This window comes from Monodon monoceros, unplaced genomic scaffold (genome assembly GCF_005190385.1).
Source record: "Monodon monoceros isolate NGI ecotype Baffin Bay Population unplaced genomic scaffold, NGI_Narwhal_1 Super_Scaffold_20, whole genome shotgun sequence".
Taxonomy (NCBI): domain Eukaryota; kingdom Metazoa; phylum Chordata; class Mammalia; order Artiodactyla; family Monodontidae; genus Monodon; species Monodon monoceros.
The window spans coordinates 77,586,395-77,605,482 of NW_021703777.1; the positions used below are offsets into that span (position 1 = coordinate 77,586,395).

At 35.1% G+C, this 19,088-nt stretch overlaps 1 long non-coding RNA gene across 1 annotated transcript; it reads left to right on the forward strand.

Annotated features, from left to right (window-relative positions):
* The first annotated feature begins 9,319 nt into the window (after window positions 1-9,319).
* On the forward strand, window positions 9,320-18,394 carry LOC114903165. The gene is made up of 3 exons (XR_003795646.1): window positions 9,320-9,405; window positions 15,241-15,283; window positions 18,230-18,394. It is a non-coding gene; the product is annotated as an uncharacterized LOC114903165 (long non-coding RNA).
* Window positions 18,395-19,088: the final 694 nt, after the last annotated feature.

Genomic DNA, 19,088 nt, shown 5'->3' on the forward strand with positions numbered 1-19,088 from the left:
AAGCCTTTCAACTGAGCAAATCTCCCTGTTATAACAGATAAGATTAAAGGTAGAGTCCAGTAATTTAGGGAAAAAATTTGACTAAGTTTTAGCCTTCTCTAAAACTGCAAAAACGTCAAAATTGTCTCTGCCAAGTCAAAGAGCAAAAGACATGGGGCAAAGAAAGCAAGGAAATACAGCAGATCTGAGAATTTGTATAGTTGCCAAAGAAATGAATCTGTACTGAATGGGTAGTCACAAGATACCTAAAAAAATAAAAAAATAACACTCTAAATCATTTTTGAGCAAGCAGTAAACTAAGAAAAGTAGTCAGTCCTCAAAGAGAGCACATTCCCCATTGTCAACTTCACATTGGCTGAGGAAGATAATAGAAAAGAAAGAAATCTCCTTCCCAGAGAGTAAAGCCAGCATCCCCAGAGGAAAAGAAGGAAGGTGCTCACAGAGCACAAAATCAGTGCCTTAACAGGAACTGAGAACATCCTCTCCCCAGAATAGGAGCCCCAGGTGCACATAGCATTTCAGGATGCTGTGGACCAGTGGCCGTATCTCTTCATATGGACTCTTGCTGAACAGGCAACTGAATTTTGGTATACGGGATATGAAGGATGGATAATTTTTTTTTTCACAGCTCCTCAGATTGAAAATGACCTTATCTAAAAAAAATATATGAAAACTATAGTGAATTACAGCTTAGTCTTTGAGCTCAGTCTTGAATTTGAATGGGATTTGGGGCTTGTCTTCCTTCGGGAGGGTTCTATCTGTTTGGCATGAATCAAATATTTGGCAATCAGGTAGTGAACTGTGATAGTCATTATTTGTATTCACCAATATTAGTTTTACTTCTATTTCCCTAAATTAAGACATCACATCCTAGGCTGTCTGCACATGAGTGGGCCCCTGTGATTACTTCTAACCAATGCTAATGCAGTGAAACCCATGTAATGTGAGATTTTTCCATTCTCTCTCTTCTCTACTTTTTCAGTAACTATGGAGGTAGCCTCAGTAAGATGATTGAATTACAAGGTAAAAACGCCTTAAATCGCTGCTTGGCAGAATAATCTTTATAAATCTGTATGATAGACAAACATTTGATGTGATAGCCTATAGCAATCTCTAGCATAATCTAGCCAATTCTGACTGAGAGAGTTAAAGAATTTCTAAAATTTCTTCTCATTTAGGGCATGATGCTTCTGAATTATTTTGGGCTCAGAATAATCAATGTTTTTCATTTCCTTTACAATATTGTTCTCTGTGACATCAAGCTAACGGCGATGCTGCAAAGCCACTATCATTTATTACGTAAATTTTGATCCTGGTCTCTTGTTATAAGAAAATATCAACAGATGGCTTTTAGAGTAAGTTCACTGCATGCACTAACATCAAGCACTATATCAATACTGTTGCCTGGCTGAGAATAATTGTAAGGCACCTTCATTGTAACAATGCATCTTAATTTCAGAAATGTTTTTAAAAGTTGATCTTTAAGTTGAGGAAATACAGCATATCCCTCAAAATTTGTTGGCATACTGACACTTTGTTAGGAACTTTTAGATACTGTTCTCTAAAAAAACACAAGTTAAAACAAGGAAAAATAAAATGGAACTCAGCAAATTGATTCATCAAGAAGCCCAAGAAGATAGTGTAGAATAGGTCTAAAGAATAGACCAGATTGTACAATGAAGCCTCTAGTAGATATAGATAGGCAATAAGTAAAAAGTAAAATGAAAATAAATAAAAAATAAAGGTCGGGCTTCCCAGTGGCGCGGTGGTTGGGAGTCCGCCTGCCGATGTGGGGGACGCGGGTTCGTGCCCCGGTCCGGGAGGATCCCACATGCCGCGGAGCGGCTGGGCCCGTGAGCCGTGGCCGCTGGGCCTGCACGTCTGGAGCCTGTGCTCCACAGCGGGAGAGGCCGCAGCGGTGAGAGGCCCGCGTACCGCAAAATAAATAAATAAAGGTCTCTCTCTCTCCCTCTCTCTCTCTCTCTCTCTCTCTCTCTCACACACACACACACACACACACACACACACACACAGTGAATTATGAACTGAACAAAATATCTGATGTTATACATCTTTTGAATAAAATGTAAAAATCCTTATAAGAAAGTTCTGCAAGAGGAAAAGAAAGAAAATAATAAGTCTAATAATAATAATAACAAAAGCTGTATATGATTGAAAATATAACCAGAGTATATACTTTGGCTCTGTAATTCACAATACTTGCTTAATTATAAAAATAATGACTTTTTGTTGATTGAAAAATAAAAATAGTACTATAATTGTTTAGCAAAAATGGCAATGGACAGATGGAAGTTATAAAGGAGGGCCCAAATCTCACCTCCAAGTGGAAAATGTAAATAGATAATGACTAAATTTGATAATCCAAGGGATAGTATATAGACAAATGATTCAGATACTGAATAGAACTATCAGGAAAAAAATTAAAATAATTAAAATTGTTACCTCTGGAAATAATTGCAGGATGGGAAGTGTTTATTAGGAAAAACAATGTTCATTTTAAATCCATCCTTGACAGTTGATATTTCAACTGCACACGTGTCACATTACTAATATTAAAAATTTTTATAAAAATAATTTAAGAATCACATCTCCATATTTATATGAAGATACTTATTAATGTGAAACTAACGACTTCCACTATCATAGAGAGTGAAGTAAGTCAGAAAGAGAAAAACAAATACCGTATGCTAATGCACAAAAACGGTACTGATGAACCTAGTGGAAGGGCAGGAATAAAGACGCAGACGTAGAGAACAGACTTGAGGACACAGTGGGGGTAAGGGGAAGCTGGGACGAAGCGAGAGAGTAGCATGGACATATATACACTACCAAATGTAAAACGGATGGCTAGTGGGAAGCAGCTGCATAGTGCAGGGAGATCAGCTTGGTGCTTTGTGACCACCTAGAGGGGTGGGATAGGGAGGATGGGAGGGAGGCTCAAGAGGGAGGGGATATGGGGATATATGTATACTTATAGCTGATTCACTTTGTTGTACGACAGAAACTAGCACAACATTGTAAAGCAATTATACTCCAATAAAGATATAAATACAAAAATAAATAAATAACCACTTCTAAGTATCTGGCATGCCATTGTATAGTTAGAGCTTAGGTATACTTTCCTAAGTTACCCCTACCATTTGGCCTACACCAGAGATTAAAAGCGAAACTCCTATATTCGTTTATGCTCAATATTGTGGATAAGTTTTGAGGCGTCTGGATTATACTGTCTTCCTTTAAAGCAGAGATCAGCAAATTATGGTTATGGATTAAATCTGCTTAATGCATATTTTTGTAAATAATGTTTTGTTGGAACACAGCCCCATTTATTTGTTGACCTATTGTCTAAGGCTCCTTTCTACCTGCAATTGCAGAGTTGACTAGGTGTGGCCCTCAAGCCTGAAATATTTACTATTTGGCCCGTTACAAGAAAAGTTTTCAAGCCCTGCTTTAAAGGGTATTACGATTCCTTCTGGCAGGCAGTCAGGATTGGTTTTATTCCAGTTTTATCCTTAGCCCAGAATGTTGTCCTTCAGACATGGTCCTTAACTCCTAAGTGGCTTTTATGGAGTCTTACTTAACTGAATACTGGAAATGCACAGTGAGGCATCTGTAGTCTAATTAGGCTGGTCCAATATCTCCCTGACATGCATGTCCCACTGAATCTTTCCCTGCATGTATGTGGCTTCATCCTCTGCCAAGCTCCTGCAGGAAACCCCAATGTAGATTTAGGGATTGCCCTCTGTGTAGCTCCCTTCTTCTGGTAACCTGCTCCATAAATTCCAGCTACCTCAGGAGCCTTGAAATCTGCTATCTGCCTCCTGGGCACACCAAAGAACTTTGTGCCCTACTTGGTCTCTACCTCTCTTTACCATGGCCAAAAAATGACCCTGGAAGAAAGGTGGTGTGAAAGTAGAAATGTGTGTTTCCTTTCTCTAAAGGATTGTAGTTCTGTGAGGTCTGTTATCTAATGCCTGAAAATAGTTGTCTCATATATTCTGCCCGGTTTTATAACTATTCAGGCAGGAGAGTTCATCCAGTATCAATTACTCCTAGTGGCTAGAGTGGAAGAATCTAGGCAACGCACATTTTAATTATAGTGATTGGCAATGGTACAATATCAGGCTTTGGTATAAATTGAAAATAGCTTCCCTGGGCTTCCCTGGTGGCGCAGTGGTTGAGAGTCCGCCTGCCGATGCAGGGGACATGGGTTCGTGCCCCTTTCCAGGAAGATCCCACATGCTGTGGAAAGGCTGGGCCCAAGAGCCATGGCCGCTGAGCCTGCGCGTCCGGAGCCTGTGCTCCGCAACGGGAGAGGCCACAACAGTGAGAGGCCCGTGTACCTCAAAAAAAAAAAAAAAAAAAAGCTTACCTGTCAGTAATCATTAGCTCATGTAATCTTCCAGCTCTGCCGGATCTGAGGTGACCTCAGTTCTCAGGCCATAAGCTGTTCCTCAGCCCCATAGTAATAGTGCTGTCTGAAACCCAGACAAGGCTCAACTCCAGCCTGAAGATACAGCTTCAAAGGAAGAAAGCCTTTGATATTTCCTTGATGTTTCTTGCCCCATAATGTATAGGCCAGTCTGCTCCTATGCCTTCTCCCTGACTTCTGGCTCTGCAGATTCATTACTGACTTCAGTTTCTCTCTGATGTTCTTTTGCATTTGACTATAGCCCTTAGTCTCTCTCTTTCCCTCTGTGACTTCCCCTTAACTTTGACCACACCCAAATTACTTCATTATCATGATTAACCCCAAATATGCATCATTATCAAATTACTCTAATACTAATTCAATAATAATATGATAATATTAATAATGATAGACAGTCATTTATCTCAGACTGTGGAAAGCATACCCATGTTGAGAAGAGATAGAATCTGTGTTTGCAAACAAATTTATTATTATATATAAACCTTATATGTGTAAGGAAAGTGAAAATTCCCCAACAATCTGAAGTCTGCTACGAAGTAACCCTCTACAAGTTTGGGATTTCTTTGGAATTCCCTGATTTAACTAAAAAAAAAAGTAAATGTTTCTTCCCACTCTATAGCATCAACATTTTATGTAACATAAAGTGGTTTAAATTAAAAGTTAAATCAATTAACTTCCTCTGTGTACTACCAGAAATATTTCAGGTAGGAGTAAATAATATTTTTAGTGAGTTAACTGAATAAAATTTACTAACCAATTTTTTAAATCTTTCACAACAGAAATTTGGAGAAAGAGAATTTAGGAATAGTGCAGGGTCCTAACGATTTCACAAAAGAAAAAAATACTACATTTCTGCTTTTTCACTCTTACTGTGTAGTTTTCTTAACTCATGATTACAAAACAACTAATTAAACTCCAGTGCATATTTTCACCCAAGGCAAGAAAAAAGGTAAGGTATTGACTAAAAACACATTTTTTTCCTAGAAACGCCCCCAAGACTCACATTTTCCTGGACAGATACTTCACATGGCTACCCCTCAAGCCTCTCTAATATATACCAGCAAATGAGAAAGGAATTGGAATTGAGTTTTTGCTCATCAGGCACCATTGCTTCAAAAAATTTTTGTATTCCCCAAAGAAGCACCATGTTTCTTTCATGGCTTCTGGCATATCCCTGAAACCCCTGGCATATCCCTGGATCATATACCAGAATGAAAACAAGGATATTACACATAAAATGTATTTCTCTGTATCTTCTAGCACAAAGTTTGTGTGTGGCTACATCCTGCTGACACATTTTCTTGGTTCCACTTCTGGCATGTTTTGCTTCTCTTTCCCCATCAATAGCTCCTCAACCTCTACACACACACACACACACACACACACACACACACACACACACACACATGCAGTACTAGCTCTTTACATAGAAAAAGTCAGTCACGGGGGAGGGATACAGCGTGGTGGTGGTGGTGGGATGAATTGGGAGATTGGGATTGACCTATATTCACTAACATGTATAAAATAGATAACTAATAAGAACCTGCTATATAAAAAATAAATAAAATAAAATTCAAAAAAAAAGAAAAAAGCATTATAAACAGAATAAATCACCATTGAAAAAAGAAAAAAAAAAGAAAAAGTCAGTTAGGTAACTAGATTCTGTGTCCAGCCTTATAACTGGTACTATAGGCCGATGGTTGACAATACATTTCCTTTTTTTTTTCATCGGCAGAGATTCACATGACTAATAACTTTCAGTTTTTATATTCACAACACTAAAAAATCATATTGATATTAAAGTGAAAAGGAATGTTTCTTTTTACTTTGTTACATATGTGTATATGTTTTAAGATAAACTGTTTTACTTTAAAAGCTAATTCAATTTATTTCAATGCTCCAGAATTTTTTAAATTGCATTATTATCAGTAATAAACATTTACTCACAATCTATCTCATAATTATTATAATACAACCACAAAACCATGATAACTGCTGTATTCTGTATTGTAGGCAGATTTTATGAAAGGCTTTTGTTCTTCTTTTAAGCACTTGGTTGGAATAAACTATATTTTCATTTTTTGTTTACTTATTAGTTTATAATGCAGGGAAAATATTCTAGGAATAAATATAGGTGCAGCACAATCTATTTAAGTCCTCATAAACTGGACTAAGTAGTGAAGTCTTAGAAAATAGCCTTTATTGTTAATTTGATGTTGCTATTTTTAGGATTTTACTTTCTCTAATAACAGTGATTTGATGGCTTTGGTGACTTAGTGGATTAATATTTATATATGGCAATCCATTATAAAGGGTTAGTGGAAAACATGTATTGTACAAAAATATTATATTTTAAAATTAAATTAAGTTTCTCTCTATTCTCTTCTCAAACTTGTTATTCTGTTGCTTAGGGCAGGCTCTTGGTGACAATGACTGCTATGCTGCAGATATTCCTTGATGTTGGATAATAAAATCCCTGTGGGGAAGCTACACCTTTGCCTAGTGCCAACACATTCTTGGCAGCCAGAACTTTTGCATGATAAATGTTGCAATTAAAGCTATTGAGTTGCGCATAAAATAACCTTCTTCAATCTTGTTTCAAATTTATCTGAAGGCTATTAAAAGAACATAAAAATATGAAGTAGAATTTTCAAATAAGGAAAGTGTATATAATTTACATATCTCATAGTTTAATAATATTAGTAATAGCAATACATTTTAAAAAGAAAACTTTCTTTTACCAAAAAGAGAATGTTATTTTGTGAGACTCCAAAAGTAGAGGAAATACAAGATTAACTAGCATGACTTCACTTGATTATTGTTAAGAATATCTTCTTTTAAAATGTATATTTAATAGAAGGGCATTTTTCTCTACTACTTTCTATTAGTGGTTAACTCTAATTTTTTGGAAGCAGGAAAAAATTGCCACTTAGAGCTATGTTTCTTTTTAACTTAATTTATATTGTTAGATCTTTAATTCCTATATACACATATTTTAAATTTTAATTATATGTATAGGTGTAATTGTATACATTCTTGTAATTTTTGTCCATCTTTTCTTTCCTTTTTTGAGTTGATTCTGCTCTCCCTGTCTTCTCCCTTATCAGCCTGAATCACCTCCACTTACCCCCAATATTTCTGTGCATCACCTTAGGACAAATTCTTTCATCTTTTACTGGTGTCCATATGATAATATTACACAAATGTATATATGAATGCACAAGAGTTCATACACCCATCAGGCACACATATAGAATGAGAAGTTTTATTTGTTCGTGTTTCTTCTAAAGAAAATGGAATCCTACTATGCTCACTTTTCCACAAATCTCTCATTCAACCATATTTTCTGGAAATCCATAATACACCCATTACAATGTTGATTTGATTTCTCTTTCTGTCCTTTTTTAACCACTATGGGTAATACCATAATCAACGTCCTTGTGCATTCTGTAGGAACTTCAAATCTGACATGTTAATATTTGGCTTCTGCTAAATAAATTTATTGGAGTAACATTGTTGGATTTGTGTTATTTAGTCTGTAAATAATTTTGTATGTGCCTCTAAAAGTTAGGGCTTCTTTTGCAAATCTCAATGCTATCATCACTTTAAAAATATTAATAGCTTTTTATATCAAATATCTAGCCAGTGTTCATTTCTCATATATCTTCGAATCAGAATAATAAAAAGTAATTGTATTTTAAAAATCTGTTTCTTACATCTATTTTAATTTATAGTTTCTTCCTCCATCATTTTATTTTCTTTAATTTCAGTTGTTGTTATTAAAGAATTTTTGTTATTTTTTCCCAGTGGTGTTTCCCAGTGGTGTTATAAGTTTCCCAGTGGTGTTATAAGTATTTGCCTCTGTTCACTGTATTTCCTGGAAGCTGATAATGCAATCTAGAGGTCTGATTACATCAGAATCAATCTATATAGAGACAACTTCAAAACTGGTGTTGTGTACTTATACCAGCTACTAGATAATGTCTACTTGCCTAACTTTTTGTAATGCTAGTAACAATTGGGATTATTTTATTGAAGATTGCAAAACTTAATATTCTAATTATTTTCCCTTCTTTGTTTATTAGCTAGAATATTTCTATACAGATATATTTTTCCTGAATAACAATTTGTGTTTTGGTTTTTCTGTTTTGATTTGTTTAGAAAAGACAAAAAAGTCTCCAGTTTTTCTTTTTATTTGTCATTTTCCAAATAAATACTTGATTTCTCAGCTTCCAGCACAATGACCAAAAATATGTTTTTAAACATTATGAAATCATGCATTTAATTATTGTTTACATATTTCAGCATATTGAAATTCTAATTCTGAAGATGTTCAAATTATCCATGGTTTGTAAACAGGAAGTTATTCAGTTTGGCTCTTGAGTTCTTCACCTGTGTTTTTTGGTGCCCTTGATGCTTGAGGATCATCTCAAACATTTTCTATCCCTGATGTGAAGCAGCTCTTGCTCTAAGAAACCCTGTCCCTTACAGTGGTAATAGAGACCAAAACCTGTACACAAGAAATGTTCATGACTATGGACACTTGTTTCTCAGTGTTTTTGTTTCTCAGTGTTTTTACCTAACTAAGCTAGAAAAAGATATTTTTTAAAAATGAAATATAAGTTCCAAAATGTTCCCAGTTCACCTTCAAAATTATATGATTTGTCTCATCCTTCTATTCAATCCCTATTCTCCCACACTAAAATTTTTAATATCTTATTACATAAACTTTGTTACTTATTTGTTTTATCTTACATTGCATCACTACATGCTTGTCTCAAAACTGATGATACCATAAGCAATATAATTAGTGAAAAAATAACAATTATATTAATATAAACATTGTTTTGTATGTTTTTTATCCTTAGGGATTATCCCACCAGGATGTGTAATCAAATTACTCTAGTTGAATGCCACTGGGAAGACTTCCATTTTGTGCGGTTACATCACAGGTTTGTACCTCTACACACATTTTCACTTTCTTCAATTTCAATTTTTAGGAATTTGCTTATCTTTGATTTAATTTTGTTTTATAATTATGCAAAATGTTTATATGTTTCCAAAGTCATATTTACAATATAATATACATTCATAGATGGCTTCATTCTAATATTATCCTCTCTAATCTATTCCCATCCTTACCTATAAGCAAATATTTTAAAAATGTTATGGTTACTGTCCGATAATGCTTAATGAGAAAACACAGATATTTGCATATATAGGAACTTCTTTAGCTAGCTTTTTAATTGTTTTGAACTTTTAATTTTTCTGAACTTCAAAAAAATATGTAAATATATGTATTTCATTTTCCCTTTACCTTTTTTAACTTAATAAATCTTGTTATCCTCTCTTTATAGATAAGTTTAGCATTCCCTTTTACAGTTACATAGTACTCTATTGTATGGCTTTTCTTAGTTCATTAAATCAGTTGCCTATTTTCACCAACCTTCTGCTATTACAAATAGGACTGCAGTAAATACCCGTGTGCACACCTCTTTTCACGCTGTGTGAGTGCACCTTGGGGATAGAGCCTATAAATAGAATTATTGGATTAAAGGATGAATTTATGTATAGTACTTAGATATTTGAAAAAAAAATTTATTTTATTTATTCAATATTTTTATTTTAATATGTAGGCCAAATGTTCTTTTTTTCTACCAACATTATTAACTCTTTGAACACACAGCTAAAATAAACTTTATAAGCTTTAGTAAAGGAATATTATTTTAAAAATATCAACCATACGAAACTTAATGCATTCCCTTCGTACTATTTATGTTTTTATTTTGTTTTGTTTTCTGTCATCACAGAAATATCTGATTATAATGTCACTTTTAAGAGATCCATTGAGGGGGAGAATGCAGCTTTGTACTGTGACTACTGTTTTCATCAAGTTATAGTTTTCAAAGTTAGTCTTTATTTAAGTTGACTGTGAAAAGGAACTCAGGCCTGATTTATCATGATTATTATCATTACTATTACTGTTATTATTATTATTCCCGTTAGTGAGGAAAAATTAAACAAAAGTTAAACTGCTATCTATAAGGGAACTTAAACTAAATATACTAAAAAAAATTACTGCATGGAAAAGGAGATGTAAACATAAACACTTTGGATAGATTCAAGATTGTTGGGATAACATTTAAGCTTAATTTAGAATGATATACATTAACACCCTTTGTCACCATTTAAATCCTGTTTTTTTCTTTGAAAATATGCTCAGTTTTCTGTGTAGCACCTGTAATTATCTGAACCTCAAAAATAGCAATGTATAAGCATGTCTTTCTTTCCTTTAATTACAAGCTTTTGCTTGTATACAGAACTAATGACATTGCTTTTAGAAAGGTTGATACAGCACTCCTATTGATTAACTATTTCCCAGGCCCAAATTCAGGGGTGAAAACACACACTACCTCCTGATGGGAAGAGAATCAAAGTTAATAACAAAGAGGCATGAACATTGGTAGAAGAGACTTTACTGTGGCCATCTTTGCAAAAAATCCACCTACAGTACTACAGTCTTACAAACTGTCACATTAAAAGCAACTGCAAGCTTATACTCCATTTATAGTTATTATAAAATATCGGCCATATTACCCGTGTTGTACAATATATCCTTGTAGCTTATTTTATTTATTTATTTATTTAACATCTTTATCAGAGTATAATTGCTTTACAATGGTGTGTTGGTAACATATTTTGTACATCAACTATATTTCAATAAAAAATTTAAAAAGAAAAAAAAGCAACTGCTAGAAAATATGCAGTTAAAAACATAGCACGTAAATTAACAATTCCTTGAACATTTAACTTTATAACTTTAGTTATATTTATTACATGATGTACAACCTATAAATATAACTAATTGGTATCACTGAAGTTCACCACATCCTAACTGAACACAATGTTTCTTTATTTCAGTTAAATGCATAGTGTTCAGTTAAGTACATGTTTCTGAGTCAGATTGCCTGAGTTTAAATATTGACTCTGCCATTGGGAACACTGAAAAAAAAATTAAGCCTCAAATTGCATTTATTTGAAATTAGTATAATACTAGGATCTCCATCAGCGTATTTTTGTCACATGAAAATGATAAGATTTCTTTTTGGCACATAGGGTTATGTAGTTATTGAGCATTTACTAATTACCAAACACTATGCAGAGGATATAAATATAAATCATAAAAATATATGATTAATTGTTTAATATACCTACATTTCTTCGTAAGAATCAAAGAGTCATTTTGGCTAACTTAAGTTGATGGAACTTAAGGAGGAATAAGGAGAATTTCAAAAAATTCAAAAACACAAAATGCAGAAGAATAGGACTTCACTGAGGCCAGTGTTTGTTGTAGAAGCCAGAGTTCTCCTGAAGGAGAAGTTTATTTCCTTACCTTATTGAGTTGTGGCTGGTCCCTTTGACTTACTTAACCAATGGGATATGAGCAGAAGTGAAATATGCAAATTCTAAGTGGAAACTTTCAGTCCAGTTTTGGATAGCACTCTAAAGGGAATAGTATGTTCCAAAATGGTGGCTGCTTTAGCCCGTATCCATGAATGAAGAATATTCATGGGGCAAAGCCAAGCAGAACAGAGCAAGAGTCATAGCTGACTGCTGTGGTTGGAGCAATCCCAGAGTAGAGCTGCGGCTGACATGCAGTGGGAACAAGAAGAACTTCCTTGTGGTTAAGCCACTGAGAAGGTGGGTTGTTATAATAGGAGCACAATCCAGCAAAGTTGATCCAAAGTGGCACATATTAGAATATGTCCTAAGAATGTTGGCAGAAATTTAGAGATAATACTAGATTGTAGAAAATCTAGGAAACACCTTTATTGAAAGTCTTTTAGAATGTGGTGTCTGTGAAGCATATTCGGCAGTCAAAATCCATTCTACTCCCCTTTTTGTTGGAAGATGGTGGAAGTAAAAGCACATTTCCTAGCCTCACTTTCAGCTACCTTGACAGTACATGCTCCCATGTAAGATGTGGAAGGTAGAATTGACAAGAACACCCTATTTTTGTGTTTCTTGGTAGTTACTACTGGCAAAAGGTCATGAGAAGGATGAGATAGCAGTCCAATTCCACTATCTGACTTAGCTCTATTTTACTCAGAAATAGTAATAACTCTCCTGGATCTATTGTCTATTTTATGGGATAAATCCCTTATTCAGCCAGGGACCTGCCCATACTTTCCTTGAGATAATTCTATAAGCACCTGATTTCATGTATTACATCATTTCCTATTTAAAATAGCTAGATTTGATTTTTGTTTATTTATTCCCTGCACTGAATGTTTGGTAATAAAGGGCCCATTTTGTCACAACATATGATTTTACAATGCCTACAAAGTAAAATGATATTGAGTACTCGCTGCCCAATTCATTCATAAATTATCCCAATTTATCCATAAATTTTCTAATTTAAACAAAAAGTGATTTGAGGAAAAGGTTCTTATGGGCCCATTTGATAAATAAAACCAAAGTTTCACTATGGGAGAAAGAGAATAAAAATAGGAAATGGTGGGAGGTCAGAAAGAAAATATGAATGTAAATTAGAGATAGCAATATGTGTGGTAGGCAGAGTAATGGCTTCCCAAAGATGTCCATGTTCTAATTCTGGAACTTGTGAATATGGTGCTTCACATTGCAGTAGGGACTTTGCAGATGTGATTAAGTTAAGGACCTTGAGATGGGAAGATTATCCCAGATCATCTGGATGGACCCAACTTAATCACAAGCCAGGACACTCACAGTCAGAGAGAGATTTGAAGATGTTATGCTGCCGTCTTTGAAGATGGGGGGAGGGAGCCATGAGCCAGGGAATGCAGATGGCCTCTAGAAGCTAAATAAGGCAAAGACACAAATTTTTTCCTAGAGCCTCCAGAAGGAATGCAGCCCTGCCAACACTTTGATTTTAGTCCTGTAAGACTTGTTTCATATTCTGGCCTCCAGAACTCTGAGATAATAAATGTGTGTTGTTTTAATTCCCTAAATTTGTGGTAATTTGTTACAACAGTAACAGGAAACTGATACAGTGTGGGATCACATATTTTTTCATTCTTTTTTGTTAATTTATTGTAGTAAAATACACAAAACGAAATATGTACATATTATCACAAACTGAACATAACTCTGAACCAGAAACAAGGCCAAGAAACTGAACATTCTTACAACCCAGAAGCTCAACCTAATACATTCAGTTTGCCTCTTTATATAAATGGAATGATATACTATGTAATCTTTTTATTTAACCTTTTACTCAACACTATGTCTATAGTGTTTATCCGTATTTATTTGGGTAGTTTTATATCATTAAGTACTCAATTCTATATAGTATATCATTGTATTAATATACTGCAATGTCTTTTTTTGTTTGTTTGTTTTTTTGCGGTACGCGGGCCTCTCACTGTTGTGACCTCTCCCGTTGCAGAGCACAGGCTCTGGACGCGCAGGCTCAGTGGCCATGGCTCACGGGCCCAGCCGCTCCGCGGCATGTGGGATCCTCCCAGACCGGGGCACGAACCCATGTCCCCTGCATCGGCAGGCGGACTCTCAACCACTGTGCCACCAGGGAAGCCCTGCTGCAATGTCTTTATCAGTTCCATTGTTAATGGGATTTTAAATATTTTCTCTTTTTTTCAATTATAAGCAGTGCGATTATGAAACTTCCAGTACATGTCTTTTGGGGACATGTGCACAAATGTGTGTTGAGTATATACCTAAAGGAATTTACTGGAAGTGAAAGCTTGTTGAGATAAAGGATATGTATATGTTCAGCTTTAGTCAATTTTAACAGTGACAGATTAAAGATGGGAGATAGCCACAAATTCTTTGACAAGCCTCCCATTTAGAGGCGGGGGTCTATTATGTTCCATTCCCTTGAATCTAGGCAGGCTCTGTGTCTTCCTAGAACAAGTGACTATGGCAGAATGATGTTGTACCTGTTTCTGGGGTAAGGCCTTAAGAGACTGGCTTCTACATCTACTTTAGAAATGCTTGCTTACAGCTTCATCCCTTTTGGGACCCAGCCACAAATGCTGTGAGAAACTCAAGACATATGGAGAAACCACATGTAGGCACTTTCCACAGCCCAATTTGAGCTCCTAGCATCGACTACTAGCATCTCAACTCAAGTGCCAGACAAGTGAATAAGAAAGCAACCTGGAAAGTACATTCTCCAGTCCTAGCCGCCCCACTTAGCACTATCTAGTTTAAAGGAAAAAGAAAAATCCAGCCAAATCCTTCCCAAATTTCTGACTCACAAAATAAAGTGGTGTTTTAAGTCGCTGAGTTACAAAGTAGTTTATTACATACCAACGTAAAACTTGAAGGAAATTGGGCATCTGGAAGTGGAGTACTACATACCAAAAGCTTAAGACACGTGACACTGGCCTTCAGACTAGGCAGGTAGCAGAGGCTGGAAGGGATGTGAGGAGACTGTACATGAAAGCCAAGACATCAAGACTTGAAGCCTTGAAGGATAGTGAGAAAATGTTGAAAATTCAGGAGAGGGATAACCGTTGTAAATTGGTTGCCAGTTTGACGACAGTGTCACCTGCAGGAATGTGGAACATAGAAAGAGTATCTGGTTTAGTAGCAATTTAGCTGGAGAGAGTTTCAAGAGCAATATAGGGAATGACATGTGGCTTCAACTAAGTGCCTATGATAAAATACAGGAAGACTGAAGATGGCTTAAAGAAGGAACTGTTAAGATTTTGAGTAGCGTTTTAGGGAAATATAAAGGAGCAGGAAATTCTGGATTTGAAAATGAAATTGTTTCTCATTTCTAGGCTCTTCCAGCAAATGATTCTTAAAGTAAGAAGTAACATCCAGGTAAGATCAAATTCATTATGAGATTATAATAGCCTATGTTAATTCCTGAGAAAAATCTTAGGCAGATAGCCTGTCTTTTTAGTTCACAGGTCTTAAATTTAAAATAACTGCATCTGAGAAACTTCATTTATTTTTGTGCCTGATTTAAACAATGAGATCTTAGACCTTGATCTTGTTCTTGTTCCTTTAATGGGTTAGGTTTCTACAGTCTTGGAAGGATGATAGTTTGTATGTGTAAGGAATGTAAATAATTTGTGTCTGGAGTATGGATTTTAGTGGCCTTTATATAACTACAGATTCTTTGATATTCTTTCCATCTAGAAAGATAGGTGGCCTGTCTTTCCCTTTGCCTTTAATCTGTACAGGATTCATGAGTGCTTTAACCAAAAGAATGTGGCAGAATTGATGCTGTGTCAGTTTCCAGAGCCAGGCCTACTTCTTGTCTATTGAAATTATTGCTTTTGGGAATCTAACTTCCATGACATGAGAAACCCAAGTGTGTGTGCTTCAATAACAGCCATGGTTCTTGGCAGAGTGGTTCTCAGTTTTTTGTAATTTAAGTTAATCTGATTCTTAAAGGTCCTACCAATTTTAATGCCTTTAAAAATATGATTATGGGGACTTCCCTGGTGGTACAGTGGTTAAGAATCTGCCTGCCAACGTAAGGGACATGGGTTCAATCCCTGGTCCGGGAAGATCCAACATGCCTAGGAGCAACTAAGCCCATGAGCCACAACTACTGACTCTGCACTCTAGAACCCACGAGCCACAACTACTGAGCTCATGTGCCACAACTACTGAAGCCCGTGTGCCTAGAGCCCATGCTCTGCAACAAGAGAAGCTACCGCAATGAGAAACCCGTGCACCGCAACGAAGAGTAGCCCCCACTTGCCACAACTAGAGAAAGCCCACGCACAGCAACAAAGACCCAACACAGCCAAAAATAAATAAATAAATTTATTTAAAAAAAAAAAAAACACTGGGGCCTTAAAAAAGTCATTAAAATATATATATGTATGATTATGAAACTAGAAAATATCAATTCTACATGAATTTTGTTATAATGACGTATAGTAGACACTGCTAATTGCCCTTCCCCCAATATCCATTTCACAGTCTTTCTTTATAAATTAACCCCAATATTTTTAGGGCAGAATAGCATTGAACTTAGTCCTCAAGGTTTCCTTTTAGTTATAGGGATATGACAAAGCTGTGGCCCATGATATGTAGACATCAGTGGCTGGAAAGGAAATAAAGAAGTTAGTGTCTCATGGAAAGACATCCTGTGTTCATGAATTGGAAGAATACTCTTTGTTATTGTTAGGATGGCAGTGTGACCCAAAGTGATCTAAAAATTCAATGTAATCCCTACCAAATCCCCAAAGTTTTTTTTTTCCAGGAACAGAAAAACTGATACTGAAATTCATATGAAATTTCAAAAGACAGAATAGACAAAGCAGTCTTTAAAAGAAAAACAAAATTGGAGGATTAATTTCAAAACTTACTACAAAGCTACAATAATAAACACAGAAGTATAGGCTTAATTATAGACATATAGATCAATAGAATAGAATTGAGAGTCCATTAACAAACCCATAGATGGCCAGTTGACTTTTCAACATGGATGCCAAGATCATTCAATGAGAAAATAATAGTCTCTTCAACAAATGGTGTTTGAACAACTAGATATCCACATGCAAAAGAATAAATTTGGACTTCTATTTTGCAACATACACAGAAATAAACTAAAGATGGACTGAAAACCTGAATGTAAGAGCTATACCTGTGCAACTCCTAGAAGAAAATATTGGAATAAATCCTCATGATCTTAGATTTGGCAATGGATTTTTAGATGTGGCATGAAAAGCACAAGCAGTAAAAGAAAAAAACTGGTAAATTTGACTTAAAAAAATTAAAAACTCTTGTGCATCAAAGGATAACATCAAGGAAGTGAAAATACAACCCACAGAATGGAAAAAAATTGCAAATCATATACCCGATGGGTGTCTAGTATCCAGAATATGTAAAAACCGCCTACAACTCAACAACAGAAAGACAAACAACCCAGTTAAAAGCAGACAAAGGACTTGACTCAACATTTTTCCAAAGAAAATTTGCAGATGGCTAATAAACACATGAAAAGGGGCTCAACCTCATTAGTCAGTAGGGTAATAGAAATCAAAACCAAAATGAGATACCAGTTCTTTTTTTAATGACTATAAAAAAAAAGAAAGAAACTAAGAGGTGTTGGCCAGGATGTAGAGATACTGAAAATCACATTAATTGGTGCTGAGTATGTAAAATATCATGGTGTCAGTGGAAAACAGTTGTCAGGTCCTCAAAAAGTTAAAACACATAGTTCTCATGTAAGTCAGAAATTCTACTAAATATATACCCCCCAAAGTTGAAAACAGGCATCCTAACAAACACTTGTACAAGAATGTTCATAGCAGCACTAGTCTCAATAGCCAAAAGGTGAAAATGTCTCCAATTTACATCAACTGCAGTGCAAAAACAAAAGTGGTACACTTGTACAATTGAATTTTAGCCATAAAAGGGGTTAACTACTGATAAATGCTACAATATGGATCAACCTTAAAAACATTATGCTAAATAAAAGAAGCCAGATACAAAATGTCACAAAGCATATGATTCCCTATCTATGAAATATGCTGGTTAGGTAAATCCATAGAGGTGAAAGCAGATTAGTGTTCACCAAAGGCTGGGAAGAGATTGCTTAATGAATATACTGTTTCCTTTTGTGGCAATGAAAATATCATGGACCTAGAGATGATGTTTGTGCAATTTTGTGTGTACTAAATGCCATTGAATTATACACTTTAAAGAGATTAAATTTACTTCAATTTAAAAAATAATAAACTACATACAAGATATATTCATGTGACTTTAGACACATGTTTTGAGTTCCTTCCTTATTCCTAACAGAAATGCAGGTGAAATGCCTGAAGCTGAAGCAGTCATTTTGAGACCTTGAAAATTAAAGGCAAAGCTAGAAGAAAGCAGAGCAGAAAGAGAATGTCTGCCTCAGCTGAGTTTATATGAGAGAGAGAAAGAAAAGAAAAGAAAAGAAAACAAAAAAACCCCAACATACTGTTTAATGTCATTATAGAGGTGTTCTGTTACAACCAAATACAATTTTACCCACTTGTTTAACAATAAAGACATCATAAGTTTATATAGAAAAAAATCATGGAAAATATTTTTAAATTATTGGGGAAAATAATTTTATTAACCCTAATTTAACTCATTAGTCATATTGAAATGAGCATAAAAGCTCAGAAATTTGAATATGGATTTCAAGGAAGACTATTAAAATATGCACTGGTAATATGCTTCTCACTTTAAGTAACCAAGATATTCATTAAAGAGCTATTTTTGTGGATTTGCTGCATGGGTTATATTCGAGACATCTGCCAGGTGATGAAGGCAGTCTGTGATTGCAAAGATGGTCAGAAATAGACTTGTTTTGAAAAGTTAAATAAAATTTGGAGTAGTGAGTCAAGCCACTTAATTCCCTAAAAGTTTTGTTCTCCATTCCATTAATATTTTAGGTATATAAATTTTGGTGATTTAAAAAATTTGTCCATTTTCTTACATCTCTCTGTTTCTGAGTTCTGCCATGTCCAATATTATATATTTTTTGATCACTCTATCTCCACATCTAGTTAGGGTCACCAGATTTAGCAGATTAAAAAGACACCCATTCAAATGTCATTTTCACAGCAGATATGTTCTTACTATAAGCATCTCCCAAATATTGCAAGGGTTATACATATTCTAAAAG